General features: G+C 42.6%; 1 long non-coding RNA gene across 1 annotated transcript; it reads left to right on the forward strand.

Annotated features, from left to right (window-relative positions):
• Positions 1-16: 16 nt before the first annotated feature.
• Positions 17-18,846, forward strand: LOC131398438 (uncharacterized). The gene is made up of 3 exons (XR_009216884.1): positions 17-224; positions 17,138-17,264; positions 18,649-18,846. It is a non-coding gene; the product is annotated as an uncharacterized LOC131398438 (long non-coding RNA).
• The last annotated feature ends 6,573 nt before the right edge of the window (positions 18,847-25,419 follow it).

Genomic DNA, 25,419 nt, shown 5'->3' on the forward strand with positions numbered 1-25,419 from the left:
CACGCCCCCTCCACCGATGGGACAGCCCCCAGCCCTCCCGCCTCTGCTGCACGCCACGGGCCAGGCCCGACGCTCTCAGGCTGGTCTCACGGCCGTTCTCGTGCCCCCGCTCGCCCCCTCGCCTTCAGGTTGCTGCCTCGTGGTGTCGGGGCGGGACGAGAACCTGCATCGGCGGTGAGGGAGGCCTGGGCGCGGCCCCCGGGAGGCTGTGGCGCGGGTCTGAGGTAAGGGCCTCCCGCCGCGGCGCCGCCTCCGCCCCTTCAGGCCGTCGCGGGGCGGGTTCCCGCCGCGACCTGGTCTTCCGCCCGCAGAATGGAGGCAGCCGCCGTGCCGGCCCACCGCGGGACTGCGGAGGAAGGTACGGGACGAGTTTCGGCGTCCCAAGGGCAGTAGCTGCACTGCCTTTATCTCTGAGAATTTATAATCCCGAGGGGCCGGGCTCGGAGTCTGGCCGCTGCCGCGCCGCGCGCCCACCCCAGGCCCCGGAGTCGGAGCCTGGGCTGTGCTGACATGCTGGAGTGAAAGGTCAAGCGATCTCACGGCCTCCGTAGAGTTAACACTGCGAAATGCTGGGTCCCAGACCTCCGGCCCCTTTCAGCTCTGCGGGCTGCAGCGGACGTGCCCCTGTGCGCGCTTTAGACGGTCGCTGGGATGGAAGGAGTGAGGCGCTGCTCGCCGATCCAGAGGGTGCTGGCCCCTCGGGAGCCAAAGGAGGTCCTCTTTTCAGCCCAACTGAGAACTAGGACAGTGAGACCAGCCTGACTGGGGGCAGCGTGGTACGGGAACAAGTCGGTCCCAATCTGGTTTAGCCACTTGCAAACCTTGTGAGCCCAGGAGAGTGATTCAGACACTCTGGCCTTCTGTTGCTGTATCCGTAGATAGGAATACTACTACCCTGCAGGGTTGTTTAGAAGTAAGATAAGATAAGATAAGCACAAAGGGAGCTAAAAGTAGGTGCTGTAGAGCCAAATACTTGAGATATTTTATATAAGCCACTACCTCACAAGCTTTGGTCATTGTTTTGATAAACGTTAACTGACAGTTTCTAGCATGTGATGGAGCTCCCTTTTCGAGAATGCAGACTTTGAAGGCTTTTTGAACACAAGGCTCTGAGATGAGGGCACAGACAGACCAGCAAGAGCTGGTACCTTTTCTCCATGACTTAAGGTAGAGACAAACTTGGAAATACAGCAGGTTTAAATAATTTGATATGGCAATGTATACAGTATGCTGTGGAGCTCAGAGGAGGGGGTGATTGCTGGCCACTGAAAGGAAAGAAAAATCTCGTTTAAGGCCTCATGGAAGAGGCCTCAGTGCCAACTCAAAATTCCTCAAAGGGAACTTGAGCCCCCTTTTCAGGCCTGCTCTCATCTTCTCTATGGTATTTCCTGTTTTAGTTAATGGCCTCCCTGCCCACTCATTTGCCAAGCCTTTGGGAGTCATCCCCAACTCCTCCATGTTCTTTCTTTCCGCCATACAATCATGCATCAAGGTCTACTAAATTTATCTCCTGAATTTTGTTAAAATCCTTCCCCCTCCCACGCATGCCTGCAATCATGTCATCCTTTGTGGGACTTGTTGCCAGTCGTCTAACTTCTCTCTCTACTTCCAATGTCTATCCTTAGTTGTCTTTCTAACACTATTAACTTACCATCCTTGTACCTTCTCATTCAATGTCTCCCTGCCTGGAATGACCTTCCAATTTCTGTTTTGTGAATTCCTCCTTCTACTCCAAGACAGCTCAAATATCACTCCTCTGTAAACTCCTCTCCACTTGCCCTAAGAAAAGTTAGACTCTACTAACCCTTGATGGATACCTCTATTTGAGCATTTATCAAACACTATTGTGTAATTATTTCTGAGCTCTGGGCAGGAACTGGGTCTGCTCTACTTTTGTATCTACAGGGCTTTGGCACTCAATAAATGACTGTTGAAGGAATTAATTCTGATGGAATCGAGGACAGATTCATTAAGGTGGTGACATTTGAGCTGGACCTTGAAGCAAAAGCAGAAACTATTATTACTAGTTAAATTGCTTAATCCATCTTTCCCTATTGTTTAGTGACAGGTCATTCACACCAGGTCGTTATAAACAAGGGTTTCACAAATATGAAACACTAACTTGAGAAGGATAAAAATAAGTTGTAGTAAAATTTTTATATTTGCCCAATTTATTTCTCATTCTAAATAATAAGACACTTCACTAGATCTTTCTGTAATTAGATAATCATTAAAAAAGACTCTAAGCTCTGCCCCAGTTTCTTTTTGGAATATCCAGCCAAACCTTGAAGGTTTTAACTGCATGCAAATATACTAGAGTGAGGGACTCCTCCTTGTTTTAAACACCAGCTCTTTCTGTGACAACATGGTGTGGTTTGTGGATATATAATCATTTGGTAGTGAATAAAAACATGAACAGGAAGGATGGAATATGCCATAACCTCAATATGGTGGTTACCTCTGGAGAAGGAGGTAGGGGAATGGGATAGAGGAAGGGGATCGTCTGCTGATATATAATGTTTTAATTCTTTTTTAAAAAAGATTGGAGGCAGGGGCCGGCCCGGTGGCGCAAGCGGTTAAGTGCGTGCGCTCCGCTGCGGCGGCCCTGGGTTCGCTGGTTCGGATCCTGGGCGTGCACCGACGCACTGCTTGGCAAGCCATGCTGTGGCGGCGTCCCATATAAAGTGGAGGAAGATGGGCACAGATGTTAGCCCAGGGCCGTCTTCCTCAGCAAAAAAAAAGAGGAGGATTGCCGGATGTTAGCACAGGGCTGATCTCCTCACGAAAAAAAAAAAAAAAAAAAAAAGATTGGAGGCATATGATATTAACATTTTGAAAATCTAGGTGTTTATTATTATGCTTTTATTTATGTTTGAAATATTTTATTAAAAATTATTTTATAGACAAAAGAGCCTTAGACCAAGAGTCAGGAAATCTTCAGTTTAGTCTGGGATCTACCATTACCCTGGTTTCCCTTTTGTAAGAAAGGCGGGGGAGTGGAGGCTGGGAAGACAGTCTATAGAAATGATCTAAGCTTTTCTTAATTCTAATAAAATGTGATTCTAATAATCTATTCATATATAAATTCCTCTGTTTACATGCTTATTTGTGACAAAAGAGTTTCATTATAGAGGCTGGTTTTATAGAAAGAGCTCATTTGTTAAAAAGGTATTAGTGTCTGTTTTTAGATGGTACTTTTAAATTCACAATGTGTGTTAATTTTAATCCTTAGGCAAGGTTTTTAAGGTACCATAGGCTCTGCTTATCAACATTTGAAGGACTAAAATTTTATGATCGTCACTGATGAGCAGTCCTTGCAAGGGCCATGACACGGAGCTCCCACCTCTCTTCTTTTCTCCTAGGAGCCAGAGGGGCTGCTTAGGCCCTCATTTAGCACTTTATAGCATGCAAAAGCTTTTGCCTCTTTTTGTCCCATTTGATTCTCCCCATAATACTGTGAACTATGGGGCAAGGGTTGTTGGTATTTGTCAGATTTCCAAGTTAAACATAACACTTAGTGGAAATAAAATACATTAGCCAATATTTCACTTATAGTCAAGGAGGAAAAGATCTGAGGTGACCTGATTGCTAAGCAACTTTCTAAAGGCCCAATTTCTGGGTTAATTTGTCCCTACATGGTGTTCCTTAGCTCAGAAATCACAGTTCTTTCTTTGCTACGGTTTATTTTACCGTTGTTATTCTTATGTAGACTTTGGTACAGAGCACCCAAGCTGACTGCAAATTGATTTTGTAGCGGAGCAGGGCCAGCCCACCCAAAATGGTGACATGTGAAGTTTCTTTGTGTCCATTTTAGCAGCCTGAACTTTTTGTCCCTTGTTTTTGCTTTGGGTCCCTTGCTTCTCCCCTCATGACTAGCCCTGCCCAACCCTGCAAGCCCTTCTTTATTCCCAGCAAACTTTTATAATCTGTCTTAATGCTAGCTGACCAACACTAAAGGGTACCGATCAACTCCGTTTTAGTAAGGGATTCTTAAAGATCCTACAGAAGGAACCTCTGATGGTGAAAGTGTCAGGCATGAGGAGAGGCCCTGAGAGAAATATTTAGATCAGGAGACCACACCCATCAGATAACATCATTCAATACCTTCATTTTTTTCTGGAGTATAGCCTATCTGATGCATCTTATACATTCCTATTGCTACTTATACATTCCTTGTATAGGCTTTCATCATCTCCTAGATTACTTCAACCAATGCATATTCAATCTTCCTGCCACCCACCTTCTAATTCTCCCTCTGCCTTGGTTCCCAGGGAGAGCTGTTCTTCAGTAGCTCTCCATTCCTTTAGGCCAAAGTCCAAGATGCCATGCCATCAAGTCATGCTATAACTCTTCCCTGCCCCATACTTTGGGCTCCAGCATTGTCAACTGCTTCTAGTCACACACACACTCCACGCTATTTCATGCCTCTGCCTTTGCTCAGCTCCTTCTTCAGCTAGATGATTCTTACCCAAACCTTAAGATTCAATTCAAGTGTCTCCTCTTCAGTACAGCCTTTCCTGGCTCCTTCAGACTTAAGTTCCCACTTCTGTGTTGCCATAATATTGAATCTGTTAAACTTCTTGAGGATATGACACGTCTTTGAATCTACGGTGCTTTGCATATGAATGGTGCTCGATAAATATTGTTGAACCAAATTGAACACCATATCAGTATTTATAAACGTTTATATAGTCATTTACTGGGTCCTTTTTACATATATTAACTCAGTAGAAGCTTATTTAGCCTGCTTTTTAAAAAGACCACCCTTGGCTGTGGCAGATTCATAATCCTCTCCTTTCAATAAGACTCTCAGCTGTGTTTGCTCCCTGGTCATCTAGGACACAGGTAGTCCAAGTCCTTGAGTGACTCCAACAACAGTAGATATTGGGGGAGGGAGCCCACCCTCAGGGGCTACTTCCTATAGCAGAGCTGTGTTTACTGGGAAGTTTCTGGTTCAATATGTCATGGTTCATCCCTCTCTGATTAGCCTCCTGGTCCATATTCCCTTGTATTAGGAATTTGATGGCATCCTTGGCTATAAAATTCTTGAGCTATAGATAATACGTATCAGACTCCATTTTCAGAAATATCCTAGCTTTAGGTAACAGACAGCTGCCTACTTATATTTCCAGAAACAGTACAGTGTAACAGAAAGAACATTGAATTGGGTATATAAATAGGTTCTAATCCTGGTTTTGCTAGTAGGTAATTGCAGCTGTAGGTAAATTACTTATACCTCTTCCTAATCTCTAAAGTTAAAGGTATTGGACTAATTCTCATAAATCCTATGATTGCTAGAGTTTGGCATCTGTTAAGTGTTGTAACAACTGTTTTCATTGAGACCTTTTTTTTTTAATCTGGATGGCAGGGCAAGTAGAGCACGTGCTGCCTAACACTTAGAGGACAACTCCTTGGATATTAGTGCCTTGAGGCCAGGACTGGGCCACACTTGTGTTGGAGTTCCACATTACTGTGGGAACTGCACTGGACTAGGAATCCAAGGACTTGGGGTTCAGCCCAGGTTCTATCCCTTTTAAGCCATATAACCATAGACAAGTCATGACCTTTCTGGATCTCAGTTTTTTCATCTATAAATGAGGATAATAATACCCATTTTACTTTCTTTGATTTGAAAGAATCAAATAAGCTAAGTTGAAATATCTTAAAAATCTATACAGTGTTATCTCTATAAGATATTTTTAATCGAGGAAAAGGTATTTAGACATAATATTCCCATGGGATGTCATAAATATACCATATACGTTGTTAATGTACTTATCTTTGTGGTGTTTTTCCAGTGGTAATAATGCCTTTGCATCGAATCATTTATATTCTTTCTACCAGTTCTTCTGGTGATAAATAGCACATATTTGAAAGATGAGTAATTTTGAAGAAGGCTGCAGTCTGAGGCCATGAAATAAAGCAAAGCTGACTCGCCTAAGCCAAAATCTAGTTCATGACTCATCACTAGTTTGTCTAATCATTTGGGCTAGCAAACTAAGCACAGGCTTGTGTATCATCATTAGGAATGTAAAATCTCGGGTTGAATTGTTGGGACCCAAATTTCATGAAGTATCAATGTGGTGAATAAACCTTACTCTCTTTCTCCTTCTTCCCCTAAAACAATTGCATAAATATGCAACAGGCTTAGCAGCAATGCGTGTGGCGTTTAGGGGAATTCAATTGTCTGTAGGCTCAGTGGGAGTCAACAGTGTGTTGTGGCTGCCACAAAAGCTGATATAGTCTTAGGTTGCATTATGAGAGGTCTAGTGTCCAGAACACAAGGGAGGTGACTGCCTCTTTCTGTTCTATGCTGACCAGAGCACACCTGAAATTTATCTAGCTCTGGGCTAGATATGAAGCATATAGATCATCTTGAATACATCCAGACAAGAAAGAGAGAATATTTAACAACATATAGTTGAAGGCACTGGGAAGATTTATCCAGCAAAACAAAACAAACAAACTCAGGAAGGATATTGTCACTTTATTCCGATATCTGAAGGGGGCCATGTAAAAGAAGTTTATATTTGTTCCATATGGCTCTAAGGAGAGGAGCTGGAGTCAATGGATAGAAACTCAGGGAGACATATTTCAGCCAAAAGCAGTTATTTCCAGCAGGTGAGCCAAAGACGAAATATGCCGCCCCTGCAGGCAGTGAGTTCCCAGTCATTCCGAGTGTTCAAGTACAGTCCAGATGACCACTTGGTGGGAGTATTGTAGAAGAAAGTCAATCATCAGGTGGGTAGTTGAACCAGATAGTTCATGATTTGTGTATATTGCTTTAACATGAACCAAAAATCACTTAGGGATATCAAATCTAAAGAACCATAAATAGACCATAGAACAATACAAGATAGACATTTTGGTATCTGAAGAAGTGAACTTCAAGCGGTGTGATCTTGCTGAAGAGCCAGGTGATAGGAAGATTTTATTATTATTAATATTACTATTGGTAGTAGTGTGTTTGTTTGGTTTGGTTGGTTTTAAAGGAAAAGAACCACTTTTATTGCTAGTGTGTGTGGACCTAGATTGTGGGACCTAATGGTGACAAGTTCTGGTCCCAGAATCAGGATGAAACAACTATCTTGTGGTTGTAAAGAGTAATTTCAACTTGGAAGTGATTGTATCTGGGGCTTAATTAGAGAAAAAAACACTGTCTGGGGATTAAGAGACTGAGCAGGTACCTAGCTGTACACGGCCCAAGGAGGACACAAATGTATGGAAAGAATTAGATATTTGTTAAGCCAGGCTATACAGACTTGTGTCCTGTACTTTACCATCTGTAGATAACTGGCATCCCGAAATCCTTAACACTGAAGCAAAGCAGCTTTTGCGCTCTGAGAGGCCATACTGTGTGCTACTGACCCGTTGTGGAGGGCTTGCAGTATTGTAATAACACACCAGCTTCTCTGGCCCACCAACAACCTTACCACTGGCAAGTGCTGCCCTTAGTCCTCAACCTTGCTGCTAGCCCTGCCTGAATTAATGCCCCAAATCAAATAACTAGTCTGCCAAATCAAATAACTAGTCTGCCATGCTTGGGGCATTAAGCTTTCTTGCACTCCAGTTCAGTACAGTCATATACCAGCATAACAACGTTTCAGTCAGTGATGGACCACGTGTGCAACGGTTGTCCCATAAGATTAGTACCATATAGCCTAGATTCGTAGTATGCTATACCATCTAGGTTGGTGTAAGTGCGCTCTATGATGTTCGCACAACAATGAAATTGCCTAACGACGCATTTCTCAGAACGTATCCCCGTCGTTAAGCAACGCATGATTATAATTGAAGCTGTGTTTTGTTTCCTTAAACCCAGGTCTCTGACATCCCACTGCACCATCCCCTTTTAAACTTAGCACTGCCAAAGACTTGAATCTGGATTTTGAGTCTCACTGTAGTCATTGGGCCCTGCTAGCTCCTGCCAGACTCTAATGCAGACTACTTCCTGGACGGCCACTGCTAAATCCCAGGGCCCCAGAGCCTCACCTTTGGGTCTCTGTGGGTGCTGCAGTATAGGCTTCCATTCTCTAAGAACCAGGCCCCCCTTCACCATCAGAAGCCTTTCTTACAGTCCCACTTTTATCCCTGATTAAGGGAGTTGGTCTGACCAAGGCATCTACACCTGAGAAGCCAAAACTGACATTGGCCTGTGTCCAGAGCAATCCATAAAAGGCCGTCTTCCATACTCATCCTCTGCAGCCACTAGCCAACAAGAGCTTCCTGAACCTGGTACCACACATCCTGTTGGACTTCCAGGTGATGCTTCTGGGCTCCCCAACCCAATCTCTCTTAACTTATCTGGGTACTTTTCCTGTCTGGACTCTGAAGAGTTAGTTTCAGCAGTCCATAGCAGGCTGCAAAGCTTGTCTCAAGGATATTACAGCCATTTAATATTTGTTCTCTTCATTGGTTAGTTTTATAAACATGTGTTGAATGTGCCAGACACTGTGCCAGGCACTGGGGTCAAACATGAATAACTCATGTGGTGCTTGTTCTCATAATCATAATCATAGTTGCACCTGTTACTTGAGCACCTGCTCTGTGCCAGGCACTGTGCTAGGCCTATAAGTGACAGGCTAGTAGGGGACAGGAGTTGCGTTGTGAGGGGGTAGGAGGAAAAGCTGGGTAGTTTTTATTACATACATAAGGCTCCAGACACAGCACTTGGTTAGTGCTTAATAAACAGTAGCTGTGTTTACAATGTTAGATGATAACATTGTGCCACACAGGTCTAGAGGTGGGAGAACACACATCTGAGCCAGAAGGATGTGTGGAGGACACAGGAAGCCAATCCAAGAAGAAGAAGCAAGACTGTAAGCAGGAAAAGATGGCCATGGCAGAGTAGCCAGTCTGTCTGGAACACCAGAGTAGATAAAGGGTTGCACTGCACCAGCATATGGGAAGATATCTAGAGAGTTCTGGAGACATGTGTGTTAAAGAAAGACTAATCATGAAAGCCTTTACCATATTCACAGGAGAAAATGATTGCGTGAAGTTGTAAAAAGCGGAAGGCTAAGACAAGCCTGAAAATTATCCAATTAAGGGAAGGAAGATTGCAGACTGCTTAGTCACCTGAAGAGAGAGAGTAGACCTTACAAAATGAGAGGAGATGATTACATCACTTAAGTGAGCATTGATCAACGCGTTTGGCAGGGCAAGTGAAAATGTTTTTGTCTTAAATAATTGAAGCCTGCAGTCTTCCAAACCAGTTTAAGATAGTATAAGCGTCTGCTATATATAAATGTGTATGGTGTTCCAGTGGTGAATGACTAGAATTTAAAGGAGGAATAAGTAAAACTTACTGTCTGTATTCAACTGAGAGTGCATGAGTAAAGCCCCTGATGGTAAATACACGATAGCCTTCAGCTGAACACGTTATAGAAGCGAAGAAGATACTATTTGCTTGTCGACCTGGATTATACTTACACCATGTAATAATATTATAATCAGAGGGAGTCAGGCCTGATGATTTAAAAACATTTTTATTTCTAACATTTTATATTTCTATAAGGTAGACTTAACTCAAGATCTATGACAAATTTTCATGGCTGGTTGTTCATATTTTCCTAAATTAATTGATTACAGAAAGTGGTGGGGAAACAAATGAAATTCAAAGAGTATTCAAGTTATGGCCATATGAGATAGGGTTATATAGTAGTGATATCGTTTAATAACTTTCCCATTCATTGGAAAGCAGTGTTCTTATTTTATAAGCAGCAGCATGGCATAGTACCAAAATCATAAGTTTTTAAAGTCCTAGCTCTCTATGTATTAGTTTTATAACCCTGAGCAAGTTACTTAACTTTTCTGGACCTTCTTTTACTCTCCTTTAACATAAGACGATAGTGCTTGTGTGGACCTCAAGGATTACATGAAAGGCAGATCTGTGAAACAAGGCCCTGCTCTCTGTACGGGCACCCCTTCCCTGCGGTGATGTTGCCATTCCTCAGAATATTTGGAAAGCCTCTCTCAAAGTTGCCTACAGTCTGTGACACAAGCTCTGGAATAACCTTAGGGTTGGTGCTCAAAAAAGTCTCTCTCTTTTTTTTGAGGGTAGATTTTATTTTTGAAAAAATAATAGGAAACGTTAACTCAGGGCTAAGTTAATGGATGATCAGTTTAGAGATGTTAACAAATAAAGTGTGCCAGTAAAGTTTGGATTGTAGATTGACCCTGAAAGCAACTCCAACAGAGAAGTTCCAGAAGAATGCTGAGCAAAAGTAGCATTTTGTGGAGCACTTTTGGGTATATAGGTTCTTGCATGTTCAGACTCCTGCTTTGTTATATTATAGTCATACTCAATTCTGTGGAAAGGATGATGCACAAGAGAGTAGATAATAGAGACTGGTGGAAAATGAGGAGAAAATAAAACCATAGAGAATACATAGAGACCATCCTACTGGCACAGAGCCTAATTAAAATATTTTAGGGCCGGCCCCGTGGCTTAGCGGTTAAGTGCACGCGCTCCGCTGCTGGCGGCCCGGGTTCTGATCCCAGGCGCTCACCGACGCACCGCTTCTCTGGCCATGCTGAGGCCGCGTCCCGCATACAGCAACTAGAAGGATGTGCAGCTATGACATACAACTATCTACTGGGGCTTTGGGAGGAAAAAAAATTAAAAAATAAAATTAAAATATTTTAAAATTCTTCCTTTATATACAGCTCAAGCCTGGGTGCTAACAGTTTAAAAAGTCTCGTCTCTGAATCTTGCTATGTTAAGGCCTATTACATTCTCCCAGAGCAGAGCAGTCCTACTTTGTCTTCAACTCAAGATACCTTCAAGTGAATTTATCTTCCTCTTACTAAAATCCTTGTCTCAGTTTCCCAGACTTAAAAACTAAGTTTGATTCTTTTTCTTGCATTAAACCTGTTACTATCATTTCTGCTTTAGAAATGTCTTGCATCCGGCCCCTTTTCCAGTCTTACTGCATCCACCATCATCACCGTCCTCACTGGATCTTACCTGATCACTGTATTAGCTGGCAGGCTGTTATTAGTTTAGAAGCGAATTTCTCTGATTTCAGTGTTTTTGTCTTCTGACAGAGCCTTTTTAGATTAATACTTTTAGATTAATTTTCCTAAAATAACCCTCCCGTCTTGTATATATATTTGTTACAATACCTAACATAGTGATGTATAAGTAGCTGTCTATGAGATACTCATTGTTTTTTTAATTTTTATTTATTTATTTTTCCCCCCAAAGCCCTAGTAGATAGTTGTATGTCACAGCTGCACATCCTTGTAGTTGCTGTATGTGGGACGTGGCCTCAGCATGGCCAGAGAAGCGGTGCATTGGTGCGCGCCCGGGATCCGAACCCCGGCCGCCAGCAGTGGAGAGCGCACACTTAACTGCTAAGCCACGGGGCCGGCCCGAGATGCTCATTTTTGTACCTGTCTCTTTGGTTGGGTTTTGAGATCTTTGAAAGCAGGAACTATCTTATTTATCTGTGCCAATAGTGCTTAATACAGGGCCTTGCATATAGCTGTGTAGCCCTGAGCAAGTTAATTGCACTGTGCCTCAATTTTCCTCTTCTGTAAAATAGGGATAATAGTATCTATCTGAAAGGATTGCTGTGTTAAAAGAGTATGTATGTGTGTATATCAAAATATAGCTTTTGTATATGATAGCTTTTGTGTTATTAGAGCACTCAAAAAAGTTCCTCCTTTCTTATTCTAGGCAAACTTCTTTTTTCCTGACTTTCGAGGGTCTCTGTTTTCTGGCCCACCGTCTCTCCAGGTTAGTTCCACTGTTCCCCGACATAATCTTCCATTCCCATTAGGCCAGGCTCCTGTTTGTCCAACAAATACTCTGTACTTCTTTCTGTGCTCTTCCCACCCTGGAGCATCCTGTCCTTTTCACTGTGCTCTCACAAACCCCACCCTTCCTTTAAGATCCTCAGGAAGTCTCTTCTCCTCTGTGAGGTCTTAACCAACAGTTCCACCTTACACCTCCCCCTCTCTTTTATGAGCTCCTCTGGCATGTAGAGTTGATATCTCACTTTAGGTACTTAATAGTTTCTTGTGTTTATTTTGTCTCTCCAAAAAGAATGTAAGCTCCCAGAAGACAGGGACCATGTTGTATTTCTTTCATACTGTCTACTGTACCTGGCATAGTTCTGGGTTTGTATTCATTCACTTAATAAGCTTTCTTGATGCAAATTTAATGTACTGTAGTAGGCAATGGGATGCAATAATTCATAAGAGGCATCTCTATTCTAATGGGGAGTTAGAGATAAATATTCAGGTTTTCATATGGTCACTGCTATGGAAGATTTTAGAGCAGATGATTAATGTGTTCAGATCTATTAATTAGATAAATCATGGAGCAGAGGATGAGAGGGTAAGTGACTGGAAGTAAGGGATTCCAGTCTGCAGCATTAGCTGAGACATGACAAAGGCCTGAACTAAGGCACTGGAAATAGAAAGGGTGAATTCAGGAGATACTGTGGAAATAAAAATCAAAGGGATTTATGACCACTCAAATACAGAATATGGAGTACAGAAGATAGGGACATTCAAGATGACCCAAGCTTCTTGCTTGAACATTGACTTAATGGTGAAGCCATTTAGGAAATAGGAGCCATGGGTGAAAAAGCAAATTTGGAGATTTAGATGCTCATGGAACCTCCAAAGAGAGATCCCTGTGAACAGTTGGAAATTCAGGTCTTGAGCCTAAGGATTGGAATTTGGACTAGAGAGAGCGAAAGTTGAAAATCTAAGCAAATAGTGGTTGTTGAATTCATAGGAGTGGAAGAGATCACCCAGAAACCAGATGCAGAAAGCTGAGAGAGAGAAATGTTCAGAGGAGATGCAGAAATGAGCAGGCCCCCAAGATCAGAGTGCCGGGCAGTAGTTAATGCTGCAGTGGAGTCAATTCACAAGTGTGTATTGAATTCAGAGTTTGGGAGATTCTTGAAATGGGCTAAGCTAGTCTCTAGAAGGAATTTAATATATAGTGGCTGAAATGAATTGAATAGAGGGCAGGAAGGGCCAACTGTGAGGATAAACTGAATATGCTCAGACTGACAGGAAGGAGAAAGAACGGTTTATTGTTTGAGGATAAGACAGAGCTTTTTTAAAAATGAAGGTCTTTTGAACGTTTTTTGGTGAAAAAAGGGGAAGGAGCCAGAAGAGAGGGAGAAGGCAGTGTGTGCTATGTGCTAGGTGGTCTACTAACCCCTTTGCACATTCTTTCATTCTGTTCTCATAATCCTCTTGAAGTGGGGTCTCATGTCCACTTGACATATGAGGCTCAGCATGGTTAATCATCTTGCCCACAGGGGCGAAGATTTGTTTGACTACAAAGACCAAACTCTTTCCACCACTTGTTACTCTTTCCAGGCCCTTACTCACCTCTTTATAATTTGTTGATCCAGATATAGAAGGGGGTGGGAAGCAATGGGGTCAAGGTCACTGTGTAGAGACTACCTGGGGAGCAGTAGGGACACCCTCTCCATGACAGGAGGCAGCATGTGAGGAAGAACCTGCACAGAGTAAGAGCTGGAGATGGACACACAGGAGCTGAGGGAACGTACGGAGCCTTGGTCGGTCATCTCCTAAGAGGGAGGAGCAGGGAAGGGTAGCCTGAGGAGGTCAAAAAATGCTTACTGAATGATTGACACTTAGAAATCATAGCTGAATAGCAGTCTTTAAAATTCTGTGGTAAAAGAAGGGTAACTTAGTTAAAATATTTCAAAGATTTCTTTTTTTTTATCATACCTGAAACTGCTTTCACTTTCTTGGGATTTAAAAGAAGAAGGAGAAGGCAAAAAGGAGCCAAGTTAAAAAAAAAAAAAAAGAGCATCTAAAAAGGGGTAGGAGGAATTGGGGGTCAATATATTGTAGAAAAACCATGTGAAAGTATTTTTATGTTTATATAAATTTAAGTACCATTCCCTAAAGAATAAGGGAAAAAGTATCAAAGAACTCCAGGTTCGGGGCTGGCCCTGTGCCGTAGTGGTTAAGTGCATGTGCTCCTCTGTTGGTGGCCCGGGTTTGGATCCCGGGTGTGCACCAATGCACCGCTTGTCAGGCCGTGCTGTGGCGGCGTCCCACATAAAGTAGAGGAAGATGGGCATGGATGTTAGCTCAGAGCCGGTCTTCCTCAGCAAAAAGAGGAGGATTGGCATGGATGTTAGCTCTGGTCTTCCTCACACACACACAAAAAAAACATAGTGCAGAGAACCCGAGGCCTTCTGATACAGCAGAGAGAGCACTGAACCCTGGAGTGAAGAAACTGGCCTCGAATCCTGGCTCTGTCACTAGGCGAGTCCCATCATCTCACTAGGTCTGTTTTCTCAGCTGCAAAATCTGGGGTTGATCTGTGATATCTGAAGTGCCTTTGAGCTCAGAATATCTGTGCTGGTATTTGGATATGGTACAACTTAGTGGTGAGGAGCACAGACTCTGGAGTCAGAATGCTTAAATCTCAGCATTTCACACCCAAGCTGTGTGACTGTGGGCAAGTTATTAGCCTCTCTGGGCCTCAGTTTCCTCATCTGTAAACTAGGGATACTAATAGTAAGTACCCTACTGGATAGTTATGAAGATTCAATGAAAAAATCGATAACAAGTGCCTGACAACAGTAAGTACTAGATAAATATAAGCTATTTTATTTATAGATTATAGATGCTATTACTCTGATACTCTTTTCCCACTGCTGAGAGCACACAACTCTGCACCTACATCTAGTTGCACGGAACAGAAGGTAAATGGAATTAACCAGTTGGAGTTTGCCAGATTCCCCTTTTGGGAAAGGAATGAAAAGAATCTTCAAAGATCTGAGTGGTCAGGACCTCTGGGTTATGATTCAGCCACAGTAAACTGTCAGATTTTCCCACAGCTCAGTGGAAAGTCACTGAAGACTCATGAAGTCACCGTGAAAACAGTGCCACCCCTCCTTTAGTGTTTCTCTACTAGGATGCACCGCCAACTCCGGAGGTCTGACTCTGTTGGTGTCCCAGCAGGGAGAGGATCTAAGCAGGCTTTGTAGATTTACTATCCAAAGTACTAAGTGTCTGCAATTGTTTCTGCTGTACCAATGATACCACAAGACTCAAGCCTGTGAGAGTTTGTTGTCAACCGAACTGTGGGGCATCAAAGAAGAAAAGTTTGGGGACTGGATTGTTTTTCTAGGCAGGAATAACGATGTGGTAACTGTCACAAGTTATTTCAGAATTCAGAATCTCATGTCTCCATCCCTTATGCTGTTCCCTACCTTTCTTTTTGGGTAAAGTTAAGATTATGGACACCACCTCGAAAGTGGATACAGTATGCTCTTTGACATCTGTCTTAGCAGTATCTTTTTTTTTCTTTTTTGTGAGGAAGATCAATGAGCTCTGACCTAACATCCTCCTCCTCTTGCTGAGGAAGACTGGCCCTGGGCTAACATCCATGCCCACCTTCCTCCACTTTATATGGGACGCCACCACAGCATGGCCTGACAAGCGGTGCATCGGTGCGCACCCGGGATCTGAACCTGGGATGCCAGCAGCGGAGTGCACGCACTTAACCGCTACGCCATGGGGCCGGCCCCAGCGGTATCTTTCTAAATATGTCTCTCAGGCAAGGGAAACGAAAGAAAAAATAAACAAAAGGGGTTACATCAAATTAAAAAGCTTCTGCACCGCAAAGGAAACCATCAACAAAACACAAAGACCACCTACCAATTGGGAGAAGATATTTGCAAAGCATATATCTGATGAGGGGTTAATAGCCAAAATATATAAAAAAACTCATAAAAGTCAACAACAAAACAAACAACCAATCAAAAAATGGGCAGAGGATCTGAACAGACATTTTTCCAAAGAAGATATACAGATGGCCAACAGGCAAATGAAAAGATGTTCAGCATCACTAATTGTTAGGGAAATGCAAATCAAAACTACAATGAGGTATCACCTCACGCCCACCAGAATGGCTGTTACTAAAAAGACAAAAAATAGCAAGTATTGGAGAGGATATGGGGAAAAGGGAACCCTCCTACACTGCTGGTGGGAATGTAAATTGGTGCAGTCACTATGAAAAACAGTATGGAGATTCCTCAAAAAGTTAGAAACAGAACTACCATTTGATTCAGCTACTCCACTTCTGGGTATTTATCCAAAGAACACAAAAACACTAATTCAAAAAGACATGCACCCCTGTGTTCACTGTGGCATTATTCACAATAGCCAAGATATGGAAATAACCTAAGTGCCCATCAACAGATGAATAGATAAAGAAGATGTATACACAGTGGAATACTACTCAGCTTTAAAAAAGATGAAATCTTGCCATTTGCAACATGGATGGACCTTGAGGATATTAGTCTAAGCAAAATAAGTCAGACAGAGAAAGACAAATATCATATGATTTCATTCATATGTGTAAGATAAACAAACACATAGATAAGGAGAACAGATTGGTGGTTACCAGAGGGAAAGGCCAGGTAGATATAGTCTATACAGAAGGTGAAATGTAATGATGTAAGCCTGAAATTTATATAAATTTATAAGCCAGTGTTACCTCAGTAAAAAGAAATTCAACATTGTCAATATCCAGACAAGTAGACACATATGTACATAGGATTGCATACCCTTATGACAAAAAAAAGTTTGAGAAATTAAAATATATAATAATAATAATCCACTCCATGGTACTTGAAATGCCATATGCTATACAACATTTTTTGGGTAAAGAAATTGAGGCCCGGAAACAGTAATTGACCTGCTCACGTTCATATAAGCACTCATTAACAGAAGTCAAGCCCAGAATGCCGACTTCTCTGAATCCTACTCCATACTGATTCTGTTAAGCTAGTCAACATCTTTTAAAATACATATTCCCAAAGGAGGTGTTAGGATGAGTGGAGGGAATGAGACCTCAATGAAGAAAGGATAGGGCTGAAGGAAGGTTAGAACCCAGGCAGGGAGAGGGCTCTGTATAGGCAGAAGGCCCAGGGAAGCAGTGGGTACCTGCTGTGGCCAGGGAGCGGAGGTGCCACAGGGTGAGAAAAGGGCACAGAGTTGAGAGACCACCACCACACACTCGGCCTACTTGAAAATCTCACTGGCCAAACAGATAGAAGTGCCCCTCCAGATCTTATTATTTCTACAGCTGTGATTTAACTGCTGCTTATCTTTCCTCTAGGAGATTCCTTGGAATGAAACCATGGGAGATCAGGGTTTGGGAGAGTCTCATCAGAGCAGATGGGCCAGCAGCAGCCAGAAAGCTTGTTGCCTTTGGCGCAGAGCACCATCCTGGATCTGAATGTCTTGTGAGTAAACCCCAGCAGGCTCAGCCTTAGGCCCTAGTGCATTTGGCCTGCTTCTCTGAAGAAGGACCTCATGTACTCCCCACATCTTCCCTCCCCTCTTGGCTGATGTTGAAAATCACATTCTCAGAGAGCTCTTCAACTTAAAACCAGGTGCCCTTTAGCAGCCCCAGGAGGATGGCTTCTTAGGGCTTTTGGTCCCTTGGTGTATGTGGAAGTACACTGCATGGAGGGTCAGGAGACCTCCATGGGTTCTGGTTCTTACCTAACCACTAATTTTCCTTGGGACCTCAGGCAAATTGTTCCTTCCTAGATGACCGTTTCCTCAGCTGTAAAGTTGTTTATAACAATAGCTGCCATTTATGAAATGTTCACTATTATGTACCAAACTTAATCTCATTGAATTTTTTCAGTAGTCCTATGAGATAGGTACTGTTGTTGTCTCATTTTACAGATAAGGAAACTGAGGCTTAGAAGTCTCATACCTTAACCACCCTATTTAAATTGCCAACCCCCAACCCTGGCCAACACTCCTTTCTCTGCTTTATTTTAGCCATAGCATTTATTACCACCTGAAATACTACATATTTTACTTTTTTGTTTGCTCTCTCCTGTAAGACTGTAAGCTCCTTTAAGGAATGGATTTTGTCTTGTTGTTCATTTGCTGTGTCCTCAGGGCCTAGAATAGTGCCTGGTACACAGTAGGCTCTCAAATATTGGTTGAATGAAAAAATGAATGAGTGAATCTTGGTAGGAGTATAAATTGATATAGACTCTGGAGAAGTCAATTTAGCAATGTTAATGTTTAACATGGATTACCCTTTGACCCTGCAACACCAGAACTAGGAATTTATCCTGTAGATGATATATTCATAGTTGTGCCTGAAGGCATAAGGCAAGGATGTTACTGCAACACTGTTTGCTATAGAAAAAGACTAGAAACAATCAAAATGTTCATCAATAAGGGAACTCACTAAGTAAATTATGATAGGTGCCCACAGTGGAATTCTATGCAGGAGCAAAAACGAATAAGTAGATCTGCATGTGCTGATATGCAACAACTTGAGATATATTAGTAGGAGAAATAAAGCAGAGTCCAGAACAGAGTATCACTTCTTCCATTTGTATTAAAAGAAAAAGATATATGATTAAAATATACTTATTTATGCCTGGATTATCTCTAGAAGGAGAGACAGGAAAATAGTTGCCTCTGGGGAGGGGACCAGAGGTTCTGGGTTGGGATGGAGAATATATTCTTATAGTATACTCATTTAAGTTTTTTTTTTTAGCAGTTCTATTGAGATAAAATTCATATACCATACAATGCACCCATTTAAAGTGTACAATTCAGTGAGTTTTGCTATATTACATTATTAATTTTTTTCAGGCCGGCCCTGTGGCTTAGCGGTTAATTGCACACACTCCGCTGCTGGCGGCCCAGGTTCGGATCCCGGGCGCGCACTGACGCGCCGCTTCTCCGGCCATGCTGAGGCCGCGTCCCACATACAACAACTGGAAGGATGTGCAGCTATGACATACAACTATCTACTGGGGCTTTGGGGGGAAAAATAAATAAATAAATAAAAATCTTAAAATATACTTGTTTATGCCTGGATTATCTCTAGAAGGAGAGACAGGAAAATAGTTGCCTCTGGGGAGGGGACCAGAGGTTCTGGGTTGGAATGGAGAATATATTCTTATAGTATACTCATTTAAGTTTTTCTTTTAGCAGTTTTATTGAGATAAAATTCATATACCATACAATGCACCCATTTAAAGTGTACAATTCAGGGGCCGGCCCCATGGCTTAGCGGTTAAGTGCGCGCGCTCCGCTGCTGGCAGCCTGGGTTCGGATCCCAGGCGCGCACCGACGCACCACTTCTCCGGCCATGCTGAGGTTGTGTCCCACATACAGCAACTAGAAGGATGTGCAGCTATGACATACAACTATCTATTGGGGCTTTGGGGGAAAAAATAAATAAATAAATAAAATTATAAAGTGTACAATTCAGTGAGTTTTGCTATATTACATTATTAATTTTTAAAAATTTTGGTAAAATAGGGGCCGGCCTGGTGGTATAGTGGTTAGGTTCATGTGCTCCGCTTCGGTAGCCCAGGGTTTGCTGGTTTGGATCCTGGGCGCGGACCGGACATACTGCTCATCAGGCCATGCTGTGGCTGCATCCACCATGCAAAGTGGAGGAAGATTGGCAACAGATGTTAGCTCAGGGCCACTATTCCTCACACACACACACACAAAATTTCATAAAATATATATATAACATAAATTTTGCCTTTTTAAGCATACGATTCAGTGGCATTAATTACATTCACAATGTTAAGCAACTGTCACATTTCCAAGATGTTTTTATCCCTCAAACAGAAACTCTGTAACCATTCTAGTATAGTCTTTTGTAGTATTTGATTTTTTAAAATCATATGTGTGTATTACTTTTTTTATTCTAAAAACTAATTTAAAAAAGAAGGTAAATCAGGTTTAGAAAATTTAGTAACTTGTCTAAGATCCCATAGCTCATACACCATGGCAGCAACCACCAGTTTTATTATAAAATAATAAAAATTCTTACAAAGAATCAAATTTTAGACATATTTCTGGGTGCTAAGGGATGTTGGGTATCATCTAACCCTTTCATTTTACAAATGAGATAACATACTGACAGAGGTGAAGTGGCCACATCAAGTCAAGAAGCTTATCAGTAGCAGGCCTCCCAATCCAAGAGACAGTGTTCAGAGTAGGTCACAGAAGAGGTCTCTTGATCCTTGACAAAAAATGGAGCTTGTATCCCCCAAATGGGATTTAGGAGTTCCCACTTTAGATCTCTCTTGTATGTCCTGTGTACCTGTGCTGTCTAGTAGGGAATGGGGCCATTGTACCCTGATAGCAGTGTTTCTATTTATCTAAAACTATGCAGCAAACCTTCAGGACCTATCTCAATTTCTACTTCTAAGAATGTTTCTGATTGCCTTAGCACCTCCAAATCCCCACTTGATTCTTAACTCTCATAAACATTATTATTTACAGCACATAATTAGCAATCAGAGAATGGTATGAAACATTTTATAGCTATGTCAGTTTATGAGTCCATTCTGCCTATTAGCATAAGCTCCAGGAAGGCAGGAATTGGTTAGTTGAGTCCCTGTAGAAGGTACCCAATAGATGGCTGATGGTTGATTGGGTTAATTGAGCTGGGCTGTTCCGAAAAAAAGCTATGGTATGAGATGTGAGTTCTTCAAAGGGTTTCTCTGTGCCTTCCAGCGGAGATGCCTGCTGGCTCACAGAACATTGGAATTGATGGAGGTGGTAAGTATGCCTCAGTCACCAAGAATCAAGTATGATCCTTCCTTTGTCGCACTTATCTTGGCATTAATGACATTCTTATTTATGTGATTGATTACGGTTCATCTTTCCTCCTCCCTTCCACCCGCAACAGACTGGAAATTCCTTGAGAACATAGACCATGTCTGTCTTGACTCACTGTCATATCTCCAGCACCAAGCCTGGTACATAGTAAGTGCTCAGGAAATATTTGTTGAAGGAATGAATGAAGGAATATATCACCTTCTTTGGTAAATGAGGAGGCAGAGGTCCAAAGAGGTTGGGCTTCTTAGTGACAAAGCTGGGACAAGAAGTCAGGTCTCCTGATTCCCAGGCCAGCCAGCATTCTTTCTATTTTCCTTTGTGTTCTCTCAATATTGGAGTTGGAAAGACTTGGAGTCTAGTCCAATCCTTTCATTTTACAAATGGGAAACTGAGGCCCAGAGAGGGGAAGGACTCACCCAAGGCCACAGGAGAAGGCACTGGCAGAGCCAGGCCTAGAATCCGGGTCTCCTGACTCCCAAGCTAGTGCTCTTTCTTTGTAAAGGCATAGGAAAAACAAAGCTGGACGGGCTGATTGCCAAGCCCCTGCAGGAGGTCACATAGCCGAGCAGCTCTCAGAGTTCCTTGTCTATTCTTAGCCTGAACTTTTAGTGACTCTGGTCTTCAGCAGCCTTTTTCCTTTGCATTTGGCTTTTTGTGTATATGTAACGTGTGTTTTAAATAAATGGTGCTACGTGTGGGAAGTGGGCTTCAGCACAGTCCTGCTCAGAGGCCCTGAAAAGAGTAAACGTGAGAGAGGGGCCCTGAGAAAACAATTGGCTTCCCTCCTCTGAGGTCACCTCAGTGCCCCAGAGCTGCCCTCTCTGTTGCCTCTCACAGCTGCCAACACAAGTCTAAGCTCCGTGCAACTATGACATACAACTATCTACTGGGGCTTTGGGGAAAAAAGGAGGATTGGCAATAGATGTTAGCTCAGAGCTGGTCTTCCTCAGCAAAAAGAGGAGGATTAGCATGGATGTTAGCTCAGCGCTGATCTTCCTCACCAAAAAAAAAAAGTCTAAGCTGCTCACACAATAAGAAGGAAATCACCAGAAAGAATTTACAAGGAAGACTGACTGTTAGTATTGGCCACTGATGCCTCACTTTGATAAAGACCAAAGATTAGCTCTTTCTAAGCTAAGTCCCTCTTCCAACTTTCACTTGAATTTTCCACCTATAAGTCATTTATCAGTCAGTCACCAAACATGAACTAAAAGCCACTTTCTGATACAAAATTCTAGCCTCTGAAAACCTCTTTCTCTACTTTGCCAAATACTTGCTCTGAGCAGGGATGCACAAGAAATTTAAACAGCTACTGACCTTGGGTTACTTGGAAAGGACCAGAAACACAGAGGATAGAAGGTAACTAATGTTGCAAAAGTGAAAAATGACCAATGAGAAGAACAGGTCTACATCAAGTTCAAAGGAGGCAGAGGTTACTCTGGACGAGGCCAAGTCAAAGAAGATTCAGGGGAGCAGTTTGAACCAGGTCTTGTGTATTAGTTATCTACTAATGTGTAACAAATCACCCCATTTTGTGTATTGGTTGTCTTTTGCTGCCTAACAAATTACCTCAACATTTAGTGGCTTAAAACAGTAAACATTTATTATCCCAACGTTTCTGTAGGTCAAGAATCTGGGCGCAGCTTAGCTGGGTCCCTCTGGCTCAAAGTCTCTCATGAGGTTGCAGTCAAGCTCCCATCCTAAAGGCTCACCGGGGAGAAGAGGGGACTCCAATTTAATAAGCTTACTGAAGTGGCCCTTGTCAGGCCTCAATCCCTCGTGACACAGGCCTCTCCACAGGGCTGCTTCAAGACTTGGTGCCAGCTGCCCCCAGGGTGAGAGATTCAAGAGAGCGGAGTGACTAAAATGGAAGCCACAGTCCTCTTGTAACTAATCTCAGAAGTGATAGCTCATCAATTTGCTGATTCTTTTCAGGAGAAGCATGTCACTAGGTTCCACCCACATACAAAGGTGTGACTACCAAGAGGCAGAGATCACTGGGGGCCATCTTAGGGGCTACCTACCACACCTTGCTGGATGGATGGGATTTAAATAAGGTATAGAAAGCATTCCAGGTAGGGAGTAAGAGTGAAAGCACAGAGGGTAGAAAGGTTAACTGGGATGATTTGGGTGGAACGGGGCATTTGAGTAGGAGTGTAGAAGGAAACTGGAGAGGTTGACCAGGCCCAGATTGAACTGGACTTTCAAATGCCAAGCCAAAGGGTTTTATTTTTATCCTCAGGCTCTTGTCTGAGGATTCCCCCACTCAACTGTAAGCTCTATAAGTACAGGAACTATGTCTGTTTTATTCTTATTATATCTCTATGACTTATAATAGATGTTGGCATGTAGTAGGTGATCAAGAAAATTTGTTGCATGACTAACCTATGAAGTTAATGTGTAAGGAGTAATGCAGAGTTGCCAGACTTGTCTTTTTAATTCTGACATGGGCCGGCCCCGTGGCTTAGCGGTTGAGTGCGCGCGCTCCGCTGCTGGCGACCCGGGTTCGGATCCCGGGCGCGCACTGACACACCGCTTCTCGGGCCATGCTGAGGCCGCGTCCCACATACAGCAACTGGAAGGATGTGCAGCTATGACATACAACTATCTACTGGGGCTTTGGGGGGAAAAAATAAATAAATAAAATCTTTAAAAATAATAATAATAATAATTCTGACAGAATTCAACCCCCAAAGAAACCCACATAATTACGTTTGGAGCTCCCAACCACGATTTCAGCATTATCCCCTATTTCTAAGGTATCATTATTCAAATTACCCAGCACATAACAAAGAGGAAAGTTGAGCTTTATTCATGAGACTATATCCTTCCCTTGGACTAAAAGCCCTTTAAATACCTTATCATTCTATTGAGCCTCAGAATCTTGGTATACAGGCTGAAAAAGACAAACTTGGTATCCAAGAGCAGACAACGCTGGTTTCCACTCACTCGGCAGTTCAGGAGCATAGCCCACAACTAGACTGGGCAAGCTCCTAACGCCTGGTTCTGACCACTAGCCCCTGCCTCCTCCCTTTGCCCGCTGGTCAGAATGTCTCTCGGAACAATTTATGTGCATTACTCTTCAGGATGAAGGGAGAATCTGTTCTGGGGAAGTGAGTAAAGGAAGCAAAACTGTCAGGTAGATGTGTTGGTGTGCTCAGGCTGCCATAATACAAGACCATAGACTGGGCGGCTTAAACAACAGAAATTTATTTCTCATAGTTCTGGAGGCTGGAAGTCCAAGATCCAAGAGTCAGCAGGTTTGGTTTCTCCTGAGGCCTCTCTCCTTGGCTTGCAGATGGCCACCGTCTTGCTGTGTCCTCTCATGGCCTTTTCTCTGTGTGTGCACATCCCTGGTGTCTCTTCCTCATCTTATAAGGACACCAGTCCTATTGGATTAGGGCCCCACCCTTATGACCTCATTTAACCTTAATCACCTCTTTAAAGGCCCTATCTCCAAATACAGTCACATTGAGGGTTAGGGCTCCATCGTAAGAATTTGGAGGAGGGGGCGGGGGGTGCACAATCCAGTCCATAATAGTGGGAAGGTTTATTATATGTGTGCCTCTTGTCCCCTCACCCATGCTCTTCTCTTTTTTTTCCTCCCCTTTTAATTAATTAATTTTTTTTATTGCAGTAACATTGGTTTATAACATTGCATAAATTTCAGGTGTACATCATTACACTTCTATTTCTGCATAGATTACATCATGTTCTCATGTTCACCACCCAAAGACTAATGACAACCATCACCGCACACGTGTGCCTAATCACCACTTTCACCCTCCTCCCTCCCCACTTCCCCTCTGGTAACCACCAATCCAATCTCTGTCTCTATGTGTTTGTTTGTTGTTGTTATTATCTACTACTTAATGAGTGAGATCATATGGTATTTGACATTCTCCCTCTGACTTATTTCACTTAGCATAATACCCTCAATGTCCATCCATGTTGTCACAAGTGGCTGGATTTCATTGTTTCTTATGGCTGAGTAGTATTCCATTGTGTGTATATACCACATCTTCTTCATCCATTCGTCCCTTGATGGGCACTTAGGTTGCTTCCGAGTCTTGGCTATTGTGAATAACGCTGCAATGAACACAGGGGTGCATGTATCTTTACGCCTTGGTGTTTTCAAGTTCTTTGGATAAATACCCAGCAGTGGAATAGCTGGATCGTATGGTAGTTCTATTCTTAATTTTTTGAGGAATCTCCATACTGTTTTCCATAGTGGCTGCACCAGTTTGCACTCCCACCAGCAGTGTATGAGAGTTCCCTTCTCTCCACATCCTCTCCAACACATGCTGTTTCCTCTCTTGTTAATTATAGCCATTCTGACAGGCGTGAGGTGATATCTCATTGTAGTTTTGATTTGCATTTCCCTGATAGTTAATGATGTTGAACATCTTTTCACGTGTCTGTTAGCCATCTGTATATCTTCTTTGAAATGTCTGTTCAGATCTTTTGCCCGTTTTTTAATTGGGTTGTTAGTTTTTTTGTTGTTGAGATGTATGGGTTCTTTATATATTTTGGAGATTAACCCCTTGCAAATATCTTCTCCTCATTGTTAGGTTGTCTTTTTGTTTTGTTGATGGTTTCCTTTGCTGTGCAGAAGCTTTTTAGTTTGATGTAGTCATTTGTTTATTTTTTCTGTTGTTTCTCTTGCCTGGTCAGACATGGTGCTTGAAAATATGTTGCTAGGACCAATGTTGAAGAGCGTACTTCCTATGTTTTCTTCTAGAAGTTTCATGGTTTCAGGTCTTACATTCAAGTCTT

Source organism: Diceros bicornis, chromosome 35, assembly GCF_020826845.1.
Source record: "Diceros bicornis minor isolate mBicDic1 chromosome 35, mDicBic1.mat.cur, whole genome shotgun sequence".
Taxonomy (NCBI): domain Eukaryota; kingdom Metazoa; phylum Chordata; class Mammalia; order Perissodactyla; family Rhinocerotidae; genus Diceros; species Diceros bicornis.